Consider the following 27,540-nt stretch of genomic DNA (forward strand, 5'->3'; position numbering starts at 1 on the left):
ATGACCCTACCCATCAGTATAAATAAATATTTCCTAATCTGGATCCTATAATATATAGCAAAGAGTATTTATTTATTTATACAAAAGACAAGCAAATTTTGACATCACACAACACTGATGGCTATGTTCACACAGTTTTTTGACGAGTTTTTTGACGTGGAAACCGCGCCACAAAACGCGTCAAAAACGGCCCGAAAATGCCTCCCATTGATTTCAATGGGAGGCTGAGGCGTCTTTTTCCCGCGAGCGGTAAAACTGTCTCGCGGAAGAAAGAAGGGACATGCCCTATCCTCGGGCGTTTACGCCTCTGATCTCCCATTGACTTTAATGGGAGGCAGAAAAAGCGTATTTCGCAGAGTTTTATGCCCGCGGCGCTCAATGGCCGCCATCGAAAATCGGCGTGCAGGGAGAGGAAAATCTGCCTCAAAATTCCAAACGGAATTTTGAGGCACAATTTCCGCCTGCAAATAACTCTGTGTGAACCCATAAGGGTATGTGCACACACACTAATTACGTCCGTAATTGACGGACGTATTTCGGCCGCAAGTCCCGGACCGAACACAGTGCAGGGAGCCGGGCTCCTAGCATCATACTTATGTACGATGCTAGGAGTCCCTGCCTCGCTGCAGGACAACTGTCACGTACTGAAAACATGATTACAGTACGGGACAGTTGTCCTGCAGCGAGGCAGAGACTCCTAGCATCGTACATAATGATGCTAGGAGCCCGGCTCCTTGCACTGTGTTCGGTCCGGTACTTGCGGCCGAAATACGTCCGTCAATTACGGACGTAATTAGTGTGTGTGCACATACCCTAAAAGAAGCTTCATTTTCAGCTTCAAAAACACCTGAAAATCAGAGGCTGTTTTCTCTGAGAACAGCTCCGTATTTTCAGACGTTTTTAGTCTACCCAGTGTTCCAAATTATTATGCACATTGGATTTAGGTGTCATAAACATTTAATTATTAATTTTTCAATGAAACTCATGGATGGTATTGTGTCTTAGGGCTCTTTGGATCATTGTAATCAATCTCAGACACCTGTGATAATTAGTATGCCAGGTGTGCCCAATCAAAGGAAAACTACTTAAAGAGGCTCTGTCACCAGATTTTGCAACCCCTATCTGCTATTGCAGCAGATAGGCGCTGCAATGTAGATTACAGTAACGTTTTTATTTTTTAAAAAACGAGCATTTTTGGCCAAGTTATGACCATTTTTGTATTTATGCAAATGAGGCTTGCAAAAGTCCAAGTGGGCGTGTTTAAAGTAAAAGTCCAAGTGGGCGTGTATTATGTGTGTACATCGGGGCGTTTTTACTACTTTTACTAGCTGGGCGTTCTGACGAGAAGTATCATCCACTTCTCTTCAGAATGCCCAGCTTCTGGCAGTGCAGACACACAGCGTGTTCTCGAGAGATCACGCTGTGACGTCACTCACTTCCTGCCCCAGGTCCTGCATCGTGTCGGACGAGCGAGGACACATCGGCACCAGAGGCTACAGTTGATTCTGCAGCAGCATCGGCGTTTGCAGGTAAGTCGATGTAGCTACTTACCTGCAAACGCTGATGCTGCTGCAGAATCAACTGTAGCCTCTGGTGCCGATGTAGCCGACACGATGCAGGACCTGGGGCAGGAAGTGAGTGACGTCACAGCGTGATCTCTCGAGAACACGCTGTGTGTCTGCACTGCCAGAAGCTGGGCGTTCTGAAGAGAAGTGGATGATACTTCTCGTCAGAACGCCCAGCTAGTAAAAGTAGTAAAAACGCCCGATGTACGCACATAATACACGCCCACTTGGACTTTTGCAAGCCTCATTTGCATAAATACAAAAATTGTCATAACTTGGCCAAAAATGCTCGGTTTTTAAAAATAAAAACGTTACTGTAATCTACATTGCAGCGCCTATCTGCTGCAATAGCAGATAGGGGTTGCAAAATCTGGTGACAGAGCCTCTTTAAGAAGGACGTTCCACATTATTAAGCAGGCCACAGGTTTCAAGCAATATGGGAAAGAAAAAGGATCTCTCTGCTGCCGAAAAGCGTGAAATAGTGCAATACCTTGGACAAGGTATGAAAACATTGGATATTTCAAGAAAACTTAGGCGTGATCATCGTACTGTGAAAAGATTTGTGGCTGATTCAGAGCACAGACGGGTTAGTTCAGATAAAGGCATAATGAGGAAGGTTTCTGCCAGACAAATTAATAGGATTAGGAGAGCAGCTGCTAAAATGCCATTGCAAAGCAGCAAACAGGTATTTGAAGCCGCTGGTGCCTCTGGAGTCCCGCGAACCTCAAGGTGTAGGATCCTCCAGAGGTTTGCAAGTGTGCATAAAGCTATTATTCGGCCACCCCTAAACAATGCTCATAAGCAGAAACGGTTGCAGTGGGCTCAGAAATACATGAAGACTAATTTTCAAACCGTGTTGTTTACTGATGAGTGCCGTGCAACCCTGGATGGTCCAGATGGATGGAGTAGTGGATGGTTGGTGAATGGCCACCATGTCCCAACAAGGCTGCGACGTCAGCAAGGAGGTGTCATGTTTTGGGCTAGAATAATGGGGAGAGAGCTGGTAGGCCCCTTTAGGGTCCCTGTCGGTGTGAAAATGACCTCTGCAAAGTACGTAGAGTTTATGACTGACCACTTTCTTCCGTGGTACAAAAAGAAGAACCGTGCCTTCCGTAGCAAAATTATCTTCATGCATGACAATGCACCATCTCATGCTGCAAAGAATACCTCTGTGTCATTGGCTGCTATGGGCATAAAAGGAGAGAAACTCATGGTGTGGCCCCCATGTTCCCCTGACCTCAACCCTATTGAGAACCTTTGGAGCATTCGCAAGCAAAATATCTATGAGGGTGGGAGGCAGTTCACATCAAAACAGAAGCTCTGGGAGGTTATTCTGACATCCTGCAAAGATATTCAAGCAGAAACTGTCCAAATACTCACAAATTCAATGGATGCAAGAATTGTGCAGGTGATATCAAAGAAGGGGTCCTATGTTAACATGTAACTTGGCCTGATAAGTTTTTTTTTATTAAAAGAGCTTTTGATTTCTGTAAATATGACCTCCTGATGCTGCAAATTCAACAAATTACCATTTTAGTTCTCTTTACAACCTTTAAAATGTTTTGATCTCTGTTGTGCATAATAATTTGAAACAGTGCATTTTGAGTTTTTTACTTCTAAAAAAAAATCTGTTATCATTAGGAGATTTGTTCAATAAAATTCGCATTATACTCCAACGGTTGATGGCTTGAAGATTATACTGACTGTCATTTGCATCGACTATTTAGGAAAATCAGCGAAAAATAACATTTGCATAATAATTTGGAACGCGGTGTAGTATGTGAACCTACCCTAAGGCCGGATTCACACGAGCGTGTGCCTCTTGCGCACGCAAAAAAACGCGGCGTTTTGCCTGCGCAAAAGGCACTTTACAGCTCCTTCTGGCAGCATCATATGATGCGCGGCTGCGTGGTTTTCGCGCAGCCGCCATCATTATGACACTCCATTTGGATGTTTGTAAACAGAAAAGCACGTGGTGCTTTTCTGTTTTCATTCATCCTTTTGACAGCTGTTGCGCGAATCACGGTGTTCGCTGTTGATTTCAATGGGTGCGTGATGCGCGAAAAACGCTCAAAGAACGGACATGTCGTGACTTTTTTTCAGCGGACCAACGCTGCGTAAAAATCACGCACATGTCTGCACGGTCCCATAGACTAATATAGGTCCGTGCGACGCGCGTGAAAATCACCCGCGTTGCACGGATGTTTATCCCGTTCGTCTGAATAAGCCCTAAGGGTATGTTCACACGCAGTGTTTTCAGACGTAATTCTGGAGTTTTAGGCTATGTTCACATGGAGTTTTTTGATGTGGAAACCGCGCCATTGATTTCAATGGGAGGCGGGGCGGTTTTCTTCCTGCGGAGAAAGAAGCGACATGCCCTATCTTCGGGCGTTTCCGCCTCTGACCTCCCATTGACTTCAATGGGAGGCAGAGAAAGCGTATTTCGTGGCGTTTTATGCCCGCGGCTCTCAATGGTCGTGGGCAAAAAACGCTGCGAAAAACGCCGCAAAAATTGGCGTGCAGAGAGAGGAAAATCTGCCTCAAACTTCCAAACAGAATTTTGAGGCAGAAATTCCGCCTGCAAAAAACTCAGTGTGAACATAGCTTTACGCCTCGAATTACGCCTGAAAAAACGCCCTAATACGTCTACAAACATCTGCCCATTGCTTTCAATGGGAATTACGATGTTCTGTTCCCACGAGCCTTTATTTTACGCGTTGCTGTCAAAATACGGCGCGTAGAATGACGGCTCGTCAAAAGAAGTGCAGGACACTTCTTGGGACGTTTTTGGAGGCGTTTTTCATTGACTCCATTAAAAAACCGCTTCAAAAATGGCCGTGAAAAACACGAGTTGTTAAAAAAAATGGCTGAAAATCTGGAGCTGTTTTCGCCTGAAAACAGCTCCGTATTTTCAGACGTAATTTGCTACTGCGTGTGAACATACCCTCAGTGTAAAGTAACTCAAGGCTGGAGATACGGACCCTTGTTGCTGCAGATGAGCTGGACACAGAGCAGGCTAGAAGTGCCACAGTCAGGCTGGGTTCACACGAGCATGTTCGGTCCGTAAAGAACGGAACGTATTTCGGCCGCAATTCCCAGACCAAACACACTGCAGGGGGCCGGGCTCCTAGCATCATAGTTATGTACGACGCTAGTAGTCCCTGCCTCTCCGTGGAACTGCTGTCCCGTACTGAAAACATGATTACAGTATTAAATACAATATTAAATAGTAAATACAATATTTTTACAAAGAAAATACGATTTCAGGAAATCTCACACGCTGCGGTTTTCTTCTGCGCGTAAATTGACCTGCGGTGCGTATTTCAAAATCCGCAGTATGTCAATTTATCTTGCGTATCTGACTAGTTCTATAACTAGTAAAAACTAGGAAAAACGCACTAAAACCCGCAGCATGAAACCGCACCGAAAAACGCATTAAAAACCGCACGATTAGGTGCGGTTTTTACCAGCGAATTTCCTGCGGCTTTAATGCATATTTTCTACAGCAAACTTCTTACCTCACAATTGTCTATGAGCCCAACATATGTGGAAGGAGGAGGCACAGATCACCTCATACTTATGATCCCTGAGTCTCAGATGCTTATCCTGGATCCATATCAAGTGACCTATTTGGAGTTTGTACACCTTGACAGGGACAGGATGTGATGCAACCTAAAACTCATTTTTATATTAAAAAAAGTTAATAAAAATGTCTATTATTTATTACATTTATTTTTCAAGATTGTCCTTTTTTATGCCTATTCCCACATTCCATTTCTTCTAGTCTGGTTTTCTTAACGTGCTCTATTTGGGTTCATCATTTTAGTTATGATTTACCCAAAAATTTATTATTTAGTTCCTATTTGTTGACGACTGCTGAACCGTTTTACAACCCGTTTTCTGAAAGCGTAGCGCCTCCTTTAGTTAAAGTGGTTTTCCCATGAAAGACAATTATGACATATCCACAGGATATGTCATAAATGTCAGATAGATGCGGGTCCCACCGCCGGGACCCACACCTATCTCTAGAACGGGGACCCCTAAACCACGTTCTGCCGCTCTGTGTTGCGGCAGAAGCAGGTGAATTCCGACCATGAAGTAGGAAACAGCGTAGCTCACATGCTACGCTGTTTTCGTAACTCCTGACCATACAGTCAGGAAGTAGACGGGGAGGGAGCAGAAAAAGGTAGAACAGGGTTTTGGTCAGCGTCATACACTCCTCTGTACAACGCCCACTTGGTCTAAAGTAAAAATACGCCCACTTGGGCATTAAGCAATTAATTAGCATAAATCTAAAATCGCTAATAAAGTGGTGAAAATAGACCGTTTTTTTTAAATAAAAAGCACTGCTGTCACCTACATTATAGCGCCGATCTCCTTATGTAGGAGATAGGGCACTTATAATGTGGTGACAGAGTCTCTTTAAGACATCGGGGGCAATAGCCTCAATACATATTTTTTGCAGCGTCCCATAATTTTTATTATATATATCGGAGACAGCATATCTATAAGACTACGACCCCTATTTCACCGCCACTGGATAGGATTAGATACAGCGGTTCAACAGAAAGTATCAATCAAATAATAGGATTAGATACAGCAGACAGTATGACACATGATAAGCTTAGATACAGGGCCCAGCAGAGAGTATTACACGTGATAGGTTTAGATTCAGGGTCCAGGACACTATTTGCCCTCTTTGCTCCTGAATCGAGTCCTCCTCGACTCCGGGCGCACCATGAGTCCTGCCGCCATTCAGTGTCACAACGTTGTGCGCGGCGCAAATAACGTCATGACTCTGATAGGCGTCAGGACTTTGCTCTGCACCCAGATCTGCCTCTGAGGCAAGGTGGGTAAGGGTATGTTCACACAAGGGCGTCCGTTGCGGCTGAAATTACGGGGATGTTTCAGCCTGAAAACATCCCCGTAATTTCAGCCGTACCGGCATGTGCAGGCGCTTGAACGCCGCGTCAATTACGGCCGTAATTAGCGCTGCTATTCATTGGAGTCAATGAATAACGGCTCCAATTACGGCCAAAGAAGTGACAGGTCACTTCTTTGACGCGGGCGTCTATTTACGCGCCGTCATTTGACAGCGGCGCGTAAATATACGCCTCGTGTGAACAGACAAACGTCTGCCCATTGCTTTCAATGGGCAGATGTTTGTCAGCGCTATTGAGGCGCTATTTTCAGACGTAATTCGGGGCAAAAACGCCCGAATTACGTCCGTAAATAGGCCGTGTGAACATACCCTAAGTATACGGTTACTGTAGTAACAGGGGCTCGTGTAGTTTACTTCATAGGCCCCAGTTACTACAGTAACTGTGGATAGATGTGGTTCGGGGTGTCATGGACCCCCCTGGCTTCGCGGCCGGGTCGCAATTTTCGACCGCTGTGACCCCTATAGCTACGTCACCGCATAATAGTAATAGAGTGCACCCCTCTAATGTGTTCCCTTAGGGGCCAGCTGAAAATCAAACCCACACAGAAACCACGTTTTAGGAGATAATGCGGCTTTGCTAATAATAATTCCGTAATATTTTCCAAAGTAATTTTAATATTTAAAGGATTTGGTAAGTCTAAATACAGCAGCGCCTAAAAGGCAGGGAAGGGTTAAACTGATGGCTGTAATCATATTAAATGCAGCGTGGGCCGTAGTTAATTCGCTACCGAATTAATATAAATACCATTAAGAGACAAATCTTCCTTTCCCTAATGAATTTGTGGATTTTTCAGACACCAAATGTCTTCTCGTTCCTGTTATTACTGATGGCTGCTCTCCCGGACCCTCTCTCATCTTTTCACATCTTCAATATTTAATGCTTTTTCTCTATGTAGCCCATATTTGGACATTTTATGGATGAAAATCTTGCTGATGAATGTTTTTCCAATATATATTTATATTTTGTAGCCTGCAGGGTTGCGCTGTCTTGGTGCACAACATCCTTATCAAACAGAACGCAATGGGGCGCATTTATTAAAAGTTGGCTTTTTGCTGACAGTTTATAGTCAATAAATAATGTTGCAATTTGTACGTGTTCATAAATTTTGTTGCATGGGCATAGGTAATATTGGCCTAAGTACTAACCTTTAGAAAACCCTACAGAAGAGCCGTAGCTATGCTTTCTTTCACCCAGGTCAAAGGTCCAGTTGGCTGCCCTCATTCTTGTATGTAAATATTGTGGCCAAGGCAAAGTGGCTTGTTGACATCCAGCACCCGGTAGCCCCCCCCCCCCAGCTACGCCAACGCCCTACAGTGTATGACACAGGGTCAGGCTGCCCCACCAGTGTACCAGAAGATCCTCCGTTGAGCCCCCGTTCTGTCACAATAATAGGCCTCAAAGATCCAGCAGAAGACAATTCCATTTGGAGTTGACTTTGGAGCCGATCACTTACCACTAGGGACTATTTTTTATGAACTGATTAACAAATAACCTAAGTCATTATGATTGATATGTCCTTTGTATACAATGATAACAGCAAAATTTACAATCGTAAATTAAAAGTGGATCTCTATTCCGATGCTGTGTGATCTGGAGTAAGGCTGAACGTCTGTTTTATGGTGTAGAAAGCTTCGAAAAATAGTCTGACTTTTTAAGCAAAAGCATCTCTTAGATGCCTAGCGATAAATACATCATTGGGTACCTCATTTGTGGCACCGATTGAAAGCAGGAGCTATATATAAATGAATGTAGCCATTGGCCGAGGGGCATCATGTGGTTGTTCCTGCATCTCCTCCACCACAACACGGTTTTTCTTGGCCGAGAAGCACTATAGATTCCTTACAGCGCTTCCTTTAAATCAGTTTCCTAAACTAGGCTATGGTGTCCCATCAAGATTGTGACGGATGCCGCTGTTGTTGCAGTTTTTGTTTTTTTAGTACAATCCAGCCGGGTGGTGCATCTATCTAACGCTACAGTATATCAGAAATCCTAACCTCTTTGCTTACAAGTCACAAAAGCCGGGTGGCAACTGCCAGTAATATCCTTCTGAATCTGGTGCCAAGTTTTTGTAAAGCTATGATACCCTGGCGGTATTGGAGCACAATTGTATCTGCAGCTGCCACCCAAGGTCCCCTTCACATCATGTTTATTCCCTACGTTTAACGTGTACGTCAGAAAAGCTCCTACTTTACACGCTAAACGTGGGCATAGAGCTCCATTAGTCCAACGGAGGCCGAAAAAGTTTTTTGGGCCTCCATCGGACTAGTATACGTCGGTATATTTATTTTTTTCTTTTTAGGTAAGGAATAGTGAATTAGACTCCGCCATTCGATATGCATATTTTTTTTAAATGTGAGCCAATGGGTGACATATGGCACTGTATGGCATACATCACATGTTTAATGTATACCTCATAGACTTTTTAACAGCTTTTCATGACTAGCGCATTTAACTGATACCATTACAGTCTCTGAGGGATGGATACGCTAAATAGATGTTCATGACGTATCCGTTTAACGCATACCATAATAGTCAATTACGACGGATGCCACTGTTAGGGTGTCTGTCACAGCCTATGTTTAACGTCTATGCCGGAGCATTTCCGGACGTGGTCGTCAAACGTAGTGCAATGAACGCGATGTGAAGGGGACCTGTGGACCAAATAGCATCCCATGCCACTGAATTAGAAACACTGCTACATGTCATATAATAGAAGTAACTTAGTGCATAGTGACATCATAGAGGTTGGTCCCCTGCTCAGGACCCCTTCTATTAAACAGAACGGAGAACTGCCGCAAAGAGTAGCGACGTCCGATCAGTTCTTAGTAGACCCACAAGTATGGGAGCATGGTCCGTAAAATAAAAAAAATAGGACATGTCCAATTTTTTTTGGCAAGTTACTACGGCAGGGACACCTTCCCGTAAATATACGGGAAGGTGTCCGTCGGCCATAGAAATTAATGGGTCCGTAATTACGGGTTATTTTTATGGTCGTGTGCATGGGGCCTTAGTATCCGGTCACAAGATCCATTTGACACAGGCTTATTTGCTCATGTATGACAATATTTGACATATACTTCAAAATAAAATGCAAATGCAATGATCACTGTTAGATGTTTATTTACAGCACATTTCGCTTGCTTAGCGCCACTATGCATAGGAGTGTGACTCACAAATAATTTCTGACGACTGATCTTCTTGGTCTTAAACGGCCCCTTGAAGTGACGATCATGGTAGCAGAACAAATCTTACCACATTGGCTAATGAGCATAAATGTCCAATACTCTTAAAATCCTTTTGGCCACTCCGTTAGGAGCCTCCGTCGCAGATTCGATCCAACATACCGGAAACTATAGCGGAGCATGCTGTGCTATTGTTTCCGGTAAAATGACGGAAACCTGATGGAACCCATTAATTTCAATCGGATCAGCCAGTCGCTGATGGTGTCCGTCATGCAATGGAACCAGTGCTTCCGGTGTTTCCATTATTTTGCTCCTCTGGCGGAGCAGAGCAACAGAAACACAGAACGCAGATGTGAACAAGCCTTATTTCATTACTGCTCATTTTCCTATGAACAGTTGTTCATGGGAACAACATTTCCCTCCCTCCATCTTTACCCATTATCTCAATTTATTTTCTTCCTATTTCAATCTGTGTTATTTCTATCAGCTTTTCCTAGTGTTGGCTCTATACTTACCGGTCCACGGCGTCCTGATCCACTCTGCCACTCTCTTCCTCCTCGTTCTTTGCCTGGTGGCCGCCCCAGCCTTTGCGTTCTTAAAGGACCAGCCCGTGGCAAAATCATATTCTTCCAGACATCCTGGTATATAAACACCTCCTGCCCTCTACTGGACTTGCCAGAGCAATTTGGTTCTCTTGTGTTCCAGTGTGTTCCAAGTCTGTCACTCCTGTCTAGTGTTTGAAAGTCTGTACGCCGACCTTGCCTGTTTTTCACCATCCATGTCTGCCCTGACCTATAGCGACGTTTACCGTGACCAATCTCTGCCACGTGCCCTGACCTATATGTACGTTAACCGTAAGGAATCTTCGCAGCATTTCCTGACCGTTAGCTCTCCAGATCACTCTGCTTCTATTCAAGTCAGCTGTCACCACGAGAGACTAGTCCTGGGGTAGCAACCAGGGGTTTCCCCGCAGCGAAGTCCATATTCCAGTGCAAGAGGGAAGACCCTGGGATACCCTTAGACTCTGCTCCCCGGAGTAGCCATAAGTCAAATCCCTTGATGACAAGGAGGGTTCACACCGCCCCTGCTGGCCCGTTTACAACCAATCCCCCGGGCTTTGTGACACCTGGCATATACCTTATGCAGTCTTTAAGTGGATAAACGGCCATTGTCTGATACGCCCCCCCCCCGCCCCTGCGCTGCTTCCTTTCGCCCATTGCTTTCTCGGTATTCCACGTAGTTCTTGACCCACTGGAATGCAAGGAATTATGGGAATACATTTAAAAGTACAGAATTGGAATCCCTCTTTAGGTATAACTTAGAATTCTTTGGTCTTTTTTTAACTAACGCTTTCACTCCACCCACCATTGTCTTTATTTTATTACTTTGTTACATATGAGGGATCTGGTAGATGTCTCTGGATTGTTATTCTATATCCCTCCTGTTTGGCTTCTTTTATTTCCATCCGAGGTTTTCTAATTGATTTATTGCTAATTGGTCAGCTTGGTGTTCGGGACACTGGGCCGCCATAACTCTTCCACAGGACCTTATTGAATTAACCAGCTCATTACCTCTTGATGTAAATGCTAACCAGGTTAAGGTTTTCCTGTGATGTCATCAACGCAACAAGCTGGGAACTAGCAAAGGAAATCCGCTTTTAGATGCAAACAAATATCTATTCGATTCCAAGGCAATAAATGCATCAGGAAAAGTTTTATTTCGGGCCTTTAGAAGGAGCAGATGCATCTATAAAATTAAGTGGTAAAAGTCGTATATTATTACTAGCGAGTAGAAAATCCATCAGCTGATTCACCAGCCATTCGCATATAATAGACAAGTTGATTTGCATATTCTTTGCTTTGAGAACTGTAAATTGGCGATCAATTCACCCATCTATAATTATTACTTTACCAGGTACTGAGAGTACAAGACCCTCAATTACACTCCGGTATATGGTAGCTACATACAAAGTACTGTGTTTTATGCGTTTATAGATATCTGTCACCTAAACGGTCCATAGACTTAAGGGGTGTATACACATTTGCATAAATTTTTTAATATTTCCAATGCATCTAAAATAAAATCTAGAGCAACTTTGCAAAAAGTCTTGATTAAAAATGTCATACCATTTTGTGTCTACAGCTCCTATGCAGACCTATGAGTCTCAATGGATACAATCAAACTTGTGTAGCCCGATCCTGCGGTCCTATGTTACTCCCTTCCATCTGCCCCTTCTTGGTGACAGTAAAACAGAAAAACAAGGAAAATCGGGCACTGTTGACATCGAATGGATTGTAGACAAAGTATGATGTGAAAAGCTTTTATTTTAGGCTACACGTTACAGCATCGTACTGGGGCCTAGATGTTAGCGCCTTTTGACCTCTCTTTGTAAGTCTACAGACAGTAGGACTGGGGACAGATGAAAATGAGGTACACATTAAGACAGGATCAGACTACACCTAGTTTGTTTGTAGTCTGTAACCATGGAGATACAAAGGCTTGAATTAGAGCTAAATGTTAGGATAGTTTTATTCATGGCTATTTGTTTCAAAGTACACATAGTATTTAATGGCTTAAATAATTTTAGGATTATAATCGTTATGGCTATGGTACTAATTGTGAATGTGCCCCAATGTTTATTATTTATTGTACATGCTTTTACATTTTTTTTCTTAGTTGTAAATAGTACCTGCTTTAGTTTAGTCCTAGAAAAGTAGATAGGGGGTAATGCAAAGATACAGTACTTCCCGCGCTATAAAAATATTTTTCCATGGGGGATTCTATATCTATTTTTGCCCCTGAGTATTATGATAAAAAAAAATATTGAAACGCTCATCGTACGAAATCATCACACAGTGGCTCAATGTTTATTATGTTCCAGCACTAGATCAATGGGTTTATATCTGAATTAAGTGGCAACTTCATGCAATTTTCATGTTCCTGTTCCTTTTACGTCACATTAACATACTGAAAGGTTAATTGGATTTCTAGGAAATTGGTCCATGACCTGGATTCTTCCACGGTTTGTAGAGCTCGAAAAGTAACATTTCCATTAACTGATCTAATATTGGCCTATTGGACGGACCGCAGTTAAAACGTAAAAGCTAATATTGGAAATGTTACTGAGGGTTTTTTTTATTTCCAATTATTTCATTTTATTGAAGAAATCCCATGAGTCACTCCTGGCTACTTAAAAATTCTAACTGGCCACTGGAGCTGTCCGTTTGGCTCCAGGTGTTATAATAATTTGCTCATACTTGATGCAAACTAATATAATTTTATACTAAGCTAACCAATGCAAGTTCCATTTATGCCCCATTTTGGACATTTTCAAAACCCTTTTAGCTTTATATACCTAGTCGTTCTCCGTGTTTTTTTTTTTGTTTTTTTTATAAATGTCTATGTTCTATCCAGGGTCAATTTTATATATTTTTTCCTCACCTCTTGTCAGCATAGGTAATTTGTACACGTATATCTAATACACAGCGTATAAATTGATAAATTGCCTGGCTCTAGACTATAATAGACTGTAGACACTATACATTTAGGGGCTATATAGGTTACATGTCCGTGTGCACTGCCATCTTTAGATCTGGATTGTCAATAGAAACCCCGAAGGGACAGTAACATTGCCCTGTGCTGAGTAATCATAATCTGGCTGCAGGGTTTTTTTTTGTCCAAGAAAGTTTAACATAATAACTTGCTCCTTTTGCCATCGTACAGTGTTAACCAACCTTTACAAATGTTACCTAGAATGAAAAGACTCCGTCAATATTGAGATCCTTTTTTTTTTATACATGAAATAGAGCTACAGCATGGAAACATGGCACACCAGATTTCTGCGTGCTATGAGCATAGCAGACCAAGAGGCCATGTCACTGGCAAGCCCTGTGATAGGACTAGTGACATCAGCTAGGGGGGGCAGGCGGGGCATGTGCCCCGGGCACAACTTAAAGGGAGGGCGCCAGCGCTACCCCCTCCTGTACTATAATTGTACCTGCGTCTATAGGACACAGGTACAATTAAAAGCAATGAATGGCCGGGTACGTTCCGTTCCCGGCCATTCAGCGCCTTTCTACGAGTGAAGCGGTGCGATACTTTGTGCCGCTTGCGTCGTTGAAAGGCGCTGAATGACAGGGAAAGTCACTCTGCCCTGCCAATCAGCTCCTTTCATAGATGCTTCGTTCAACCCCAGGAGACCTGCGCAGAAGAGAGCAGGTCTCCATTGCTGCCAGATGGCGTGGGAACGGGATTAAGGTGAGTTTGAATAGTTTGTTATTTTATTGTAATAAAAAAGTGGGTGGCTTTATCTACGGGGGGGGGGGGGTTCTTTATCTACAGTGGGGCTTTATCTGCCGGGGGGGGGCTTTATCTACAGGAGGGCTATATACTGGGGTGGGCTATCTATGGAGCAGTATATACAGGGGTGGGCTATATATACAGGGGGTTATATACAGGGGTGGGCTATCTATGGAGCACTATAGACAGGGGTGGGCTATATCTACAGTGGGGGCTCTATACAGGGGTGGGCTATCTGTGGAGCACTATATACAGGGGTGGGCTATATCTACAGGAGGGCTATATACTGGGGTGGGCTATCTATGGAGCAGTATATACAGGGGTGGGCTATATATACAGGGGGGTTATATACAGGGGTGGGCTATCTATGGAGCACTATAGAAAGGGGTGGGCTATATCTACAGTGGGGGCTCTATACAGGGGTCGGCTATCTGTGGAGCACTATATACAGGGGTGGGCTATATCTACAGGGGGCTCTATACAGGGGTGGGCTATCTGTGGAGCACTATATACAGGGGTGGGCTATATCTACAGGGGGGCTATATACAGGGTTGGGCTATCTATGGAGCACTATATAAAGGGGTGTGCTATATCTACAGGGGGCTATATACAGGGGTGGGCTATCTGTGGAGCACTATATACAGGGGTGGACTTTATGTGGAGCACTATATACAGGGGTGGGCTATATCTACAGGGGGCTATATACAGGGGTGGGCTATCTGTGGAGCACTATATACAGGGGTGGACTTTATGTGGAGCACTATATACAGGGGTGGGCTATATCTACAGGGGGCTATATACAGGGGTGGGCTATCTGTGGAGCACTATATACATATATACAGGGGTGGGCTATATCTACAGGGGGCTATATACAGGGGTGGGCTATCTGGAGCACTATAGGGGGAGCAATTTTGGGTGGGCTGTATGGGGACATTATCTGCAGGGGGCTCTATGGCAGGCACTATCTTACAGGGAGCATGATGTGTGTGTGTGTGTGTGTGTGTGTGTGTGTGTGTGTGTGTGTGTGTGGGGGGGGACACAGTGTATGGTGTATGATACGCTATTCTATTTAGGGGCGTAGTGTGTGGTATAATGAGAACTTTATCTTTATTTATAGGTGTAGAATTATTGGAAAAGTAAGAAGCTGAAGACATCTGAGCGGCAAACTGCAGAAATTGGCTGTGACCGGGAGAAGTCATCATAGAGGTCTGGACCGGATGGAGAAAAAGAACTAGAATCTGAGACGTCACCGGTGAGTCACTTAATGTAAATCTTTATTCTGCCTCTAATCAGTAATGTAGTCACTGTATGATCTGCAGTGAGATGATGGTGGTATGATTATGATATGATTTATTTTTTGTGATATATCCTTACCATTGTTCGGGCCATGCTGGGAGTTGGAAACAAATTAGTGCAAACCTATACGGCAGGGGTTGCACTAAATTGAGCTGTATTTGTGCTGGTGGTGTATTTATGTACTGAGATTAGTTCTGGTGCTGTATATATGTACTGAGCTTGGTCCTGGTGCTGTATATATGTACTGAGCTTGGTTCTGGTGTTGTGTATAGAACTATATTGCTTGTAAAATGTACAAATGTTTTTATGCTCGCGTTACATAAAAAGAAATGTGGAAAAGAAACGACACGTCATTGAATGGTAGAGAAAACAAACACGGCGAGGGGGAAGGAGATGTCGGGAAAGAGGTTGGGGGGGGGGCGCCAAACTGAATCTTTTCCCCTGGTGCTGGAGAACCTAGCTATGCCTCTGCCATGAGGACTACTCCGTAAGCTGATTGCTCAGTCTACACTGTCTAGTCTACACCTACACATCTCGGCCAGTAATATTTCTAAAAGTAAAGGACTGGCAATCACTTCACACACAACTTAATTTTTAGTTGTTTTTTTTTACTTGTGTGATGACATCTTAAAATGATGGAACATATTTTGCGGTCTTATGTAGTGTAATGTTACAGTATAATGGTAGAACACTGTGCAAGGCCCAGTGTAGAGAAGCCCGATCAGTTTTAAAATTTTATAAGTGTCAAATCTGCATAAAGTTTTTCTGTTGCTTTCAGGTTAGAAGAGAATCTCGATTGATGACATAAAAGCATCAGGAGGAGGACCGTGGATCCTTGTTTTCTGGTGAGTTCTTTAAATGCCTACAAGTTATACTAAGGGTATGTTCACACGCAAACTCAAAAACGTCTGAAAATATGGAGCTGTTTTCAAGGGAAAACAGCTCCTGATTTTTAGAAGTTTTTGGAGCAACTCGTGTTTTTCGCAGCGTTTTTTACGCCCGTTTTTGGAGCTGTTTTTCAATAGTCAATGAAAACTGCTCCAAAAACGTCCCAAGAAGTGACATGCGCTTCTTTGTCGCGGTCGTCTTTTTACGCACCATTTTTTTAAAACAAGGCGTAAAAAACAGCCCCGTTGTAACAGAACGCTACCGATTTTTCAGCCATTTTTCGGGGCACATTTACGGCCCGAAAAACTGCTGAAAACACTACATCTGCACATACCCTAAGGGTATGTGCACACAACCTATTTTCAGACGTAATTCAGGCGTTTTACGCCTCGAATTACGCCTGAAAAGACGGCTCCAATACGTCTGCAAACATCTGCCCAGTCTTACGATGTTCTGTTAGGACGTGGTGTAATTTTACGCGTCGCTGTCAAAAAACGGCGCGTAAAAATACGCCCGCGTCAAAGAAGTACAGGACACTTCTTGGGACGTTATTGGAGCCGTTTTTTATTGACTCCAATGAAAACCAGCTCCAATTACATCGGTAAAAAACGCAGCGAAAAACGCGAGTACATGCAAAAACTTCTGAAATTCAGGAACGCCTGAAAACGGCTCCGTAATTTCAGATGTATTTTGCGTTGTCGTGTGAACATACCCTTAGGGTTATTGCTGCTCACAGATAAATTCTGACACTTTGAAGAACCGATCTGATGGTTTTAATTAGTTGGATATTGATCCTTCTTTCCGTGCATTGTGTAACATCTTGGTCTGGAGATTGAGGAAAATGCCTTGTATTGGCAGGAAAGAGCCTAATGAAGATCCCTCTGTTACTGTATGACCTATTATATATCATACTAAATGCCATCATTGACAGAACGCTCTTCAAAGAATGATGGTATTAAATATTAGATATCACCATAAATAGGAGGCGACTACTTAAAATTGTAGTGAAAAATGGTCTTCTGGAGGTGTGGGCCTCTCGAAGAAGAGGTTAATTCACACAGAGGAATTGATAATCCATCATAGAAAATTCTGGTCTAGATGGAGGGGGGGGCTTCTCAAAAGGGTGGTCTTTTGGAGTGGTTTCCCTGTATGAATTAAATGGTGGCTGCATACAGACCGGTACCTTATAGTGAGCTGAGAAATACACTTTACTGTACTTAACACATTAATATACGTGTTATTGAATGATAAGACATATGAGAAGATACTTATATTCCTACATGAAGTACAAAGTCATCATCGTCAATCGTATGATTATAGTTTTTATATTACAGGTCTCCGACGTTAAAGATAAACTCACACCAGCACAGGTTCCCCTGAGATTGTACATTGTTCTATCAAATCTGCTAATTTGAGAAATTGTGCCTACTTAATGGCCCCCTTTAAGTGCTGATGAGAGGGCCAGGAGATCTTGCCCCCTAAGGAGAGGCATCAAGGTTATGTGGAATAGCTGAGCGGCTCCCAGAGAATGGGGCATACAAAAAACTGGCAGAATTGCATCCCCTCCTTCAGTGGCTTTCTTTTTATAGGAACACTCAACCTAGAAATGATTGATAAAAAAACAAACAAAAAACTTGCCCACAACTTTTGTCAGTCTGCAGGATTTCTGCAAGCTCCTGAAACAAACCGAGAATAGGGACTAATTTCCTACTGAGCTCTTCCAGTTTTGGTTGAGGAGATGGGGCTTAACAAAGGATGGGGCTTAGTGTTCCTAGTCTCCTATTACAAACAGGGGGAGGCTCCTTCTGCAGCCAGTTGTCTTACTGCCAGATACAGGATTTGGAGGAGGAGGAGAGAAATGACTGATCTCCTGGGACACGTATGGAATAATAATTTATGTTTCTCAGTTTGCAATGAGGCAAAAAATAGGCACTCTAGAATAAGCCATGCACGGGTTCTCGGATCTCTAATTTAACCCTTTGTATGCCACGGTCAAAAAGTTACCACGACATGATCCCCTTTTGACCGGGTTTCCCAGTGACATGATCAGGGACTGGGAAGACCCCTGTGCAGTCAGACCTGGGGACTTATAGAAAGGACCCTAGTGCTGTCTGCTCATTAAGCCAGCTGTAAGGGCACACTAAGAGTATGTTGCCCTAACCGCATCCTGTGTCATAAAGTATTCTAATAGGTCATAACTTTAAAATCTTATATATATATTTTCAAAAGTTTGTTTGAAGCCCGATTTTTTTTCATTGGTTTAAAATCAGGGAATAGCTATTTTTGATTGGACACGCGTTCCCCAGGTAACGGATTGCACTGACAGGCTCCGCCCCTATTGATGACGTGGCAGCCCATAATTGGCTGCAACGTACATCATTCCTCGCTGAATTGCCTAACACAGCAGCACTGCGATGTTGGCCACAGCGGGTTTACACAGAGACAGGACAGTTGTCCTGTCTCGTATAATTGAGGGTCTAAAATGCATGGAGAAGCAATGAGCGATTGGGGGGACTAAAATGCACGGCGAAGCAATGAGCGATGGAGGGACTAATGGTAAAGATGAGGAGCGAGGAAAATGATTCTAAATGCTAACACTATGTGATTATAGTGTTAAGGATATTTAATGGTGCTTCCAATAACATTGGGTCCGGTGTCACCAGTATTCCACCCGTACTTACGGACCCGTTTTCTCTGCACTAATCGGCAGCCCCTTCTCTCTATCAGTGCTGGAAAGAGAGAAGGTGCGGCCCTTTCGGGCAGAGTTTCCACAGCGATTGAAAGTAAAAGAAGTTCATATGTACTGTTGTCTTGGTGACGCGTCCCTCTTGACATCCAGTCCGGCCTCCCTGGATGACGTGGCAGTCCATATGACCGCTGCAGCTTGTAATTGGCCTGTGATTGGCTGCAGCGGTCACATGGGATGAAATGTCATCCCGGGAGGCTGGACTGGAGGAAGAAGCAGGTAAGTTAACTTTTAGTACTCTCTAATTATTATGCGGGTCGTGCTCCCATATAAAGTATGGGAGCACGGTCCATAAAAAGCAAAAACAGGACATGTCCTATCTTTTGCGGAGGCTTTCTACGGCACGGAGACCTTCCTGTAAATATACAGGAAGGTGTCCATGGGCAATAGAAGTGAATGGGTCCGTGATTACGGACAAATTCTACGGTCGTTTGCATGGGGCCTTACAACTCATAATTGGGTATTTAAATAGTGAGGTTTTACTCTATCTATACCGTAAGTCAACCTCCCGAATAACGCCGGGTATAAATGCTAGTAAACATATAAAATAGGGATCCCTTAATGGGATTTAAAAATTTTTTATAAAAATGTATTATGCATACGTTACTTAAAAATAGAAAACCTACACTTATTAGGTATTCACACGACCATAATAATCAGTGTGAAAAGTGAATGGTATAAGAAATAAACAAAAAAATGGCAGAAATATATTTGTTCTTTATTCGTGGGGAAGAAAAATAATATTTATATTACACAGTAACCACGCTTCATCGCAGTTGTCACCCGCGCGGTCTTCTGTGAGAATGTGATGGTAGGTCTAACGGCAATGCTTGTTTTGATTGTTACGAAGAGCTACCATGGCTGACATGATGAAATATTAAACAAAATGTTTGATTCAAATAATTGGGTCTATCTTATATCCTAACATACCCTTTATCAAAATAATCAAAAACTGAAGCCAAGTAGTAGAGTGTAAACACTGGTCAAGGGATTGATGACCCAATAGTGAAAAGTCTATGCAGAAATTATATGGTCCGTTCACATGGTGCAGTAAAATCGTGATGTTTACACTGTAACCACACTTTGATGCAGATTTTCAAAGCAAGTGTTTTGGGGGTTTTTTTAAGCTTTTTTTCCATGCTTTTGGCAAGTTTTTTTTAGCTGCTTTTTTTTTTTCCAGCCGTATGAATCTAATGCAAAAAACTGTGGTCAAAATATGCTCCAAACTAGCTTTGCAGATTTTTCTGCCTCCCATTGATTTCAATGGGAGGTCATAGGTGGAAACCGCTCAAAGAAAGAACATGCCACTTTTTGGTTTTTTTTCTCGAGCTGCCAGAAAAAATGCCTCTGCCTCCCATTGAAGTCAATGAGGGGGAGATTTGGGGAGTTTCGTGACGCTGATTCCGACAGTTTCTATGTCAAAATTTACGCCCAAAAAACGCTGTGTGAACTAGCCATTAGGCCCCTAAGGCATGGCCCTTATGTAACTGACCAGCTACACCCCCACTATCAATATCTAAACTCTGGCCTTGCTCTTGGTCTACATCCAAAGTGGTAACACTGTCAGTAAAAGGTTTCTATTACTGGAGATTGATGGTGTACTGAACTGTCATTTTAAACCATTTATATGGAACTAAATGCTTTTCTCATCCATTTCCCACACAATATGTTCCACTGGGATCCTGAGTGATTGTTTATAGGAAGCCCAGTAATGCAGTGTGTGCGGATTAGCCTACGGGATTGTATAAAATATTGGTGTCTTAAATAAAGACAATTATATTTCCTTGAATTTCTGTGTGCGCGCAGGGAAGCTGTGTGGGATGGAGACGCATTCACATCAGAACTCATTCCACCTACTTAGCTCCTGTCATTGGCTAAAACCGCTAACGCTTTAACCGCAAAGGAAACGGCAGGGGTTAAAGCCAGCATGTGCGATGATGTCACAAACTGCATGCACTGTGTCCTAAACAGCACACGCTCGCCTAAAAATAATCTGTTCTAGTAATAAAAATAACAGTAATTAGCATTTTTCATTCTGTTCCCTTTATACACAATATTTTGGTGTAACAGTCTATTTTCTAACCGTTAATGCACTTAACAATGAATCACTAATGCAACAACCACTGTGTTCTTCTCCTCATTCATTGGAACCCCCCACATGTGATTTGGTGGAATGGGGGTGGGACAGTACTTGAGGTTATTTAACCAGTCCATAGCATTCTCCTTGGTCCAAAAAGGTTTCTCTTTAAGAAATAGTCGGACCTATAATGTTGCGACCTGAACCAATAAATTTACAATGATCTTAGGTCATCACATCACTAACGCGCATTGTACTGTACTTATATTTTTCAAGCTTTTAACGGTAAGGTCTTCCTTCGCAACACATTTTTATTGTTCCAATGCATTTAGAATGAAAACGAAAGCAACTTTGCAAAAGATCTCCTATCATTTTGTGTATACAGCTCCTATGGGGAACTATGTGTCTCCATGTTAACAGACCACAAACAAACACGGTCTGATGCGGGGTTTGACATCCACCTGAACCCTACTTCTTGCTTACCTACCAAATGTATGTGAGTAGGGGATGGATGGAGGAGAGTGCGACTACAGATCAGACCAGACTGGCTCAAACAAGAAAACAAGTGCTGAAAAGTCTGGAGTAATCCAATAAAATGTATTATTTATTTGATATGCTTTAAAATATGAATTCAAATCAGTCCCACATTGACAAAAGGGACGACAACCAGTGATTATAAATGTACAATAGAGACTAAATACTTAAATCCATGACATAATATTCCCAGTAACAAGTAAGCTTGAAAAAGTACTCCTATATAATGTAGAGGCTCTGGGGTATTCCTTGTTTATACCTGTTTTAGTTGATGTGCTGCGTATTTTCCGTCCAGAATTGCGGACGGTAAATACACAGCGGAATACAGTAGCCACAAAGTTGGTTTAACAAATCTGATTTCCGCCTCATTTCCGTAAAATTTCCGCCCAGAAATTCACTTGCCATGCATATTTTTCGTACTGCAGCATGTCAATTCCTGCTGCGGAAAAGTGGACTGAATTGCTACATTATTTAGAGGAGAGATCACCATCTCCCAGACTTGAGAAAAACGCAACAAAATCCGCACTATTTTCTGCAGTAAAGAACAGACGAAATGGTGCGGTTTTTCTGCAGCCGATTGTCTGCATGTTTCAACGGAAATACTGCAGAAATTTTCTGCAGCAATTACATTACGTGTGGACAAGCACTAACGCAGCCTACTTTTTATGTTGCTTCTGGCTGAGCAGAGGGTGGTGGAGTCTCATCACACTGCACTTGTTCTGCTCTGAGTCCTATCTAAGTCCAGCAAGTGATAGATCAGTGACATAGAACTGCTGTCCCCTAACAGCAGAGTCTCGGTGAATCTCTATGTAGCCTCAGCTTGTCTCCTGCTTGTGATAGATTTCTCTGTGACAGTTTTTACACAGGAGACAGTGTGGAGCAGCATCTCATAGGAATACACTGGAGATTCTGCACACAGCACTTACAGATAGTATAGACAGTTGGTGTGATGGGAGTTTATAACTCTGCATCTAATCATTATATGGACTCCCCTATTATATCACGACTATCTTTGGCTTTCTGTTGTTCTGCTCCATCAGAGGAGCAGAACAATGGAAATATCAGAAGTGCCAGTTCCGTTTGCACATCGGACACTACCAACGGCCAACAGAACCCATTAACTTTAATGGGTTCCGCCAGGGTGTTCGTGGTTTTACCACCAACAATAGTGCAGCATGCTGCGCTATAGTTTCCAGTACCTTCGAGTAAATCTGCGGCGGAGGCCCCTAATGAAGCCTCCAACGCAGATGTGAATGAGCCCTTAGTGCAGAAATTATTTCTCCAGCAGTATTTTATACATGTGGGACCTACATAGAAACAAGGAGAGTGAATCTGCGTGGAGAGGGGTCTCGAGCTGCCAGGAGGGATTTTATAGATGATGATGTAATCCTGTAGATCACAGGAAGTCCTCCACACCGGGGAGAGTGACCTCCTGTCTACACATTAAAGTATGGTCAATTTTGATGGTCAGACTAAGATCACATGCCACAGCTGCCCATAATGAAAGGGTCCGAAATGTATAGAGGCAACGGAGCTGAGAAGAAACAAATGACAATGCTAGACTATTGCTAGTGAGTAAGGATTATATGTTAAAAAAATTAAACAAAATTTCCTCAATGTATAGGAGTAATCAGTATGTCAGGCAATAATGAAAAGGTGCATACCCATATTTTTCATTTTAGATGCATTGAATCAATAAAAACAAAAAAGGGTAATGAATATCCACATTTATATTATGATGGAGTCACAGCCCCAAGCAGTTCTTACATGGTACAATTTAGATCTATATAAGCGTTCCAATATTTTTTGTTATCAGGACGGTTATATGGAAAAGATATGAGCTATTTTCCCTATAGAAAATCATTGGTATGGTGGGAAATCTCATATGCATTGACCATATGGCATGAATTTATTTTTTAATCATATTGAAGTAAATGCTACAGTAAGGGGGGATTCACACGAGCGTGTATTCGGTCCGTGCGGGCCGCGTGGTTTTCACGCGGCACGCATGGACCAATACAAGTCTATGGGGCAGTACAGACAGTCCGTGCTTTTTGCGCAGCGTTTGTCTGCTGCGCAAAATGCGCGACAGGTTCAATAACTCTGCGTATTTCGCGCATCACGCACCCATTGAAGTCAATGGGTGCGTGAAAATCACGCGCACCACACGGAAGCACTTCCGTGGGACGAGCGTGATTCGCGCAACAGCAGTGAAAAGGATGAATGAAAACCGAAAAGCACCACGTGCTTTTCTGTTTCCGAACATCCAAACGGAGTGTCTTTGCGTACCGAACTTCACCGGGTTCGGCCAAACTCGTTTTGGCCGATCCCGGCAAAAAAATTATCGGTACGCGACGTCAGGAGATAGTCACTGTCCATGGTGCTGAAAGAGTTAAACTGTTTCAGCACCATGGACAGTGACTTGCGATCCCAAAATACATTAACCTGTAAAAAAAACCCGAAGTTCTAACTTACCGATTACTCCTGTCTCCTTCCTGCAGTCCGACCTCCCGGGATGACACTTCAGTTCAAGTGACAGCTCCAGCCAATCACAGGCCAAGCACAGGCTGCAGCCAATCACAGGCTGCAGCGGTCACTTGGACTGCTGCGTCATCCAGGGAGGTGGGGCCCGATGTCAAGAGAGGCGCGTCACCAAGGACGCGTCACCAAGGACGCGTCACCAAGGCAACGGCCGGGAAGTTCTCGGTAAGTAGGAACTTTATCTTTTTTTTGTACAGGTTTTTCGCTGTTGTGTTCGGCATTCACTGTCGAGGGTGCTGAAAGATTTAGCTCTTTCAGCACCTTGGACAGTGACGGGCGTTGACAAGCCTCATCTCTATGATGCCGGCTGCGCGAAAATCACGCAGCCGCGCATCAGACACGCATGACACACGCAGCTGTCAAATGGTTTTTGCGCTCGCAAAACGCTGCGTTGTTTGCGCGCGCAAAAACGCAACGTTCGTGTGAATCTCCCCTAAGAAAGTGTTTGAACAGATGGAGCATTTCCATCAGTCGGTATTGATCATTTTAGCAACATTCATGTAATGATAACCATTAACCGGTCGTTTTACACTCAGACCATTAACTATTCTCGTTACATCTACTCCATCTTATAAGGCTCACACACAAACATATTACAAATCTGTATTGTACTGATCCATAATACAGAGCCTGTAGACTGATCCATAATTCGTCCGCCTCCGATTTCTATCTTAAAGCGGCCATACAGATTAAGCAACTGTCAGACAAACCCGTTTATGACCGTTATTTCTTCATAAAGTCCTCCATAAACATACACGCTCAGCCAATATGATGGAAACCTTGCCAGAACTCTTGACGGAGGCTCCTAGCGGAGGTATAAACAGAGCCTGATCTGAACTTTATCGGTACCCATTATAAGTCAAAGTCGTCTATCTATCAGCGTTTGAGTCCATCGTATCACAAATCTGTCCGTGTCATGGCTTCCCTGGAATCCATGACATTAGTGTGAACAGGGCCTAACAACACTTGCGGAGGTAGGTCATTGTGGAACAGCTATTGTAATATAGCGCAATTTAACCTCCGCTAGTTTGTTAGGAGGATCTCCATACTGTAGTGCAGGTATATTTTATTACATGGATAGATCTGGGAGAACCTCATTTGTAGGTGTTTCTTGTAATGGTAAAATGATAACTCTTCCAACAAAGGTAAAAGCTCATATATAGCTCCATCTATCCTTCCATTACGAATGAGATGGTGGGACAGATCGTGATATAGGGTTAGAAGACACTTTGTATAAAGGTGGCTATTATGTTATATCTGTGACTTGGAAATATCGTTGAAGAATCCTCTTAAAACTCGTTTATCGGCGCTCCTTTGCTCTTTTCACAAGGAGCAATGCATGGGGATGAGCGATCGTTACTATGATCGCTCATCCCCATGATCGCTCGTCTCCACAATCACTTGTCCCCATAGATTTCCATCATGTCAGCAGCACATCTGCCTGTTTACACAGGAAAATGTGCTACCGACAACAATATTGTGTGCTGCATAAATTATACAATCAGCCCATGAATGATCGTTCATCGGCTGATCATTGCCCTGTTTACACAGGGCAATGATCGGGAACGAGTGTTCATATGAACGCTCGTTTGCCTGATAATTGGCCAATGTAAACGTCCCTTTATTCTGACAATGTCCCAATCTTCTGGCTGACTGCGCAGCAACAGAGAAATGTAGGGACCGTGTTTAGATTTCACTGCTTGCTCTCCATTGTGTTAACCCATTATCTACCTGAGACTCACATGAACATAGCAGGTGGCAGGCGATAAGGACCATGGCATTACAGCCTCATTTCGTTTTGCAGTTCAGGATGTATATATTAATTTTTTATATTAGTTGCTTAGCATCTCTCATTTTATGCATCCAGGCATTTTCCAATCTCTCTGAAGTTTTTCATGATTCTGCAAATCGGAGATTACGTTTATGTCCACTCCACGTCAAAACTTCTTGTATGAATGCAATTTCTGCTCTTCACAGCTGTAAATATAAAAAAACAACACATTCAGCGTCTAAAGGTGGTAAATGAAAAGGCTATTTATTGAGTCCATGTCACACCCAGACTGCAACAGCCGTACCCTGGTGGTCCGACTGAACCAAACTTAAATTGCAGTGGTCCGGGTGATGTGACCGTAATACGGAAGCTAAGATACAGACGAAATGCAGCCATGTGAAACCAGCCGATACAGTAGGTCACTACATATAACGCCACGTGCATGTGGCAGAGCCGTGTCTAGAAAGCTTTATCGCAGCACAGGGAGTCCCCATGCAGCTACGTGCTATTTGTCCGCCATGTTCCCCTCTGTATAATATATTTGGGAGAATAGCTCTATGATACGACATGCAGCGGAGTACCATGAGGTGCCACAAAGTCCCTGAGGCTCCATAATACAGATGTAGCAATCTTTAACTTGACCCTGATAAGTTATTGCATAAAACAACAAAAGCCACCAAAAAAAGTTTGTTTTTTGCCACATGCGTTAAGTGTCAAGTTAAAGGTTGCTACATCTATATTATGTGATTAATGGGATACGGAAGAACTGTAAAGCCCCATGTATCCCTTTGAGTGCCCTATTACTTCTCCGTACAACACAAAGCTGTATGACTTCTGTGTGCGTGAGGCCTTATCCTAGGTTGTTGAAGATTTCATAACAATACGACAAACCTTTTTATTTTTTGTAATTTACTTAGTGGCGTCATCTTCCGTGGTACTGTACAGTGTGGTAGAAAACAGAGATTAAAACATACAAACAGAATAACATGAAGCTTCCCCTTTGTCTTCAAGAGGTTCTGCAGCAGTTGGGGTTTTGCCATTATAAGGGATGGTACATTGCCACAGATGCAAGGCATGGTAGGTTCAGGTCAGTCACTAAGGCAGATGGGCGCTGAGGAGAAAGAAGCACAGAGAGGGGGATCCAGGCATAACGCACGCTGCCAATGCCGTGAATAGTAAACTGCTTCTTGGTCAGTCAGAAATCGCTGAATATACAGAACTTATTTATATACAAGTCATGGGAGAATGTATTAAATCATTATATCTGGAAGTACCAGTATAGGAGAATAGTCCATAAGAATTATAAAATCAAAAGGTTTATCAGGCAGTGCAAAAATCAAGCTTTAGCATTATATCCAAATATCAGAGCCGCACTCCTAATAATCTTTAAATGCAGATTTCTTCCATGTATGAGGTAATTTGGTTAGAATTAAATGGTAAGATAAAGGAGACGCTGAAGTAATGATGTGATGATACAAGCTGTATGTCGCTTTTGTTCGATCTGGTGCCAGCTCGGTTTGCAGTGTTCACTGTGGTGTTGGCTCTGGACGTCCCCCTCCGGCCTAATCGGGTAGATTAAGATTCAGCTTTGTGATCAGGCGGCTGTGTGTGCGACAGGTGGCCACACTGTTCCCTCCAGCACGCGGGACATCGTATCACCTGCCCCCGTTACGCAGGACATAAATACAGCTTTAATCC

At 43.1% G+C, this 27,540-nt stretch overlaps 1 protein-coding gene across 3 annotated transcripts in view; it reads left to right on the forward strand.

The window, feature by feature from the left end:
• SMPD3 (sphingomyelin phosphodiesterase 3) overlaps window positions 1-27,540 on the forward strand; it is a 113,924-nt gene that overhangs the window by 41,275 nt on the left and 45,109 nt on the right. For 2 of the 3 annotated variants that reach the window (XM_075837565.1, XM_075837564.1), the window contains one exon: window positions 16,064-16,130. The gene's annotated coding sequence lies outside the window, so the exon portion shown is untranslated. Of the gene's footprint in view, window positions 1-15,106; window positions 15,242-16,063; window positions 16,131-27,540 lie in introns of all 3 variants that reach the window. The other variant, XM_075837566.1, reaches the window with a different exon arrangement.

The sequence above is a fragment of the Rhinoderma darwinii genome, chromosome 9 (genome assembly GCF_050947455.1).
Source record: "Rhinoderma darwinii isolate aRhiDar2 chromosome 9, aRhiDar2.hap1, whole genome shotgun sequence".
Lineage (NCBI taxonomy): Eukaryota > Metazoa > Chordata > Amphibia > Anura > Rhinodermatidae > Rhinoderma > Rhinoderma darwinii.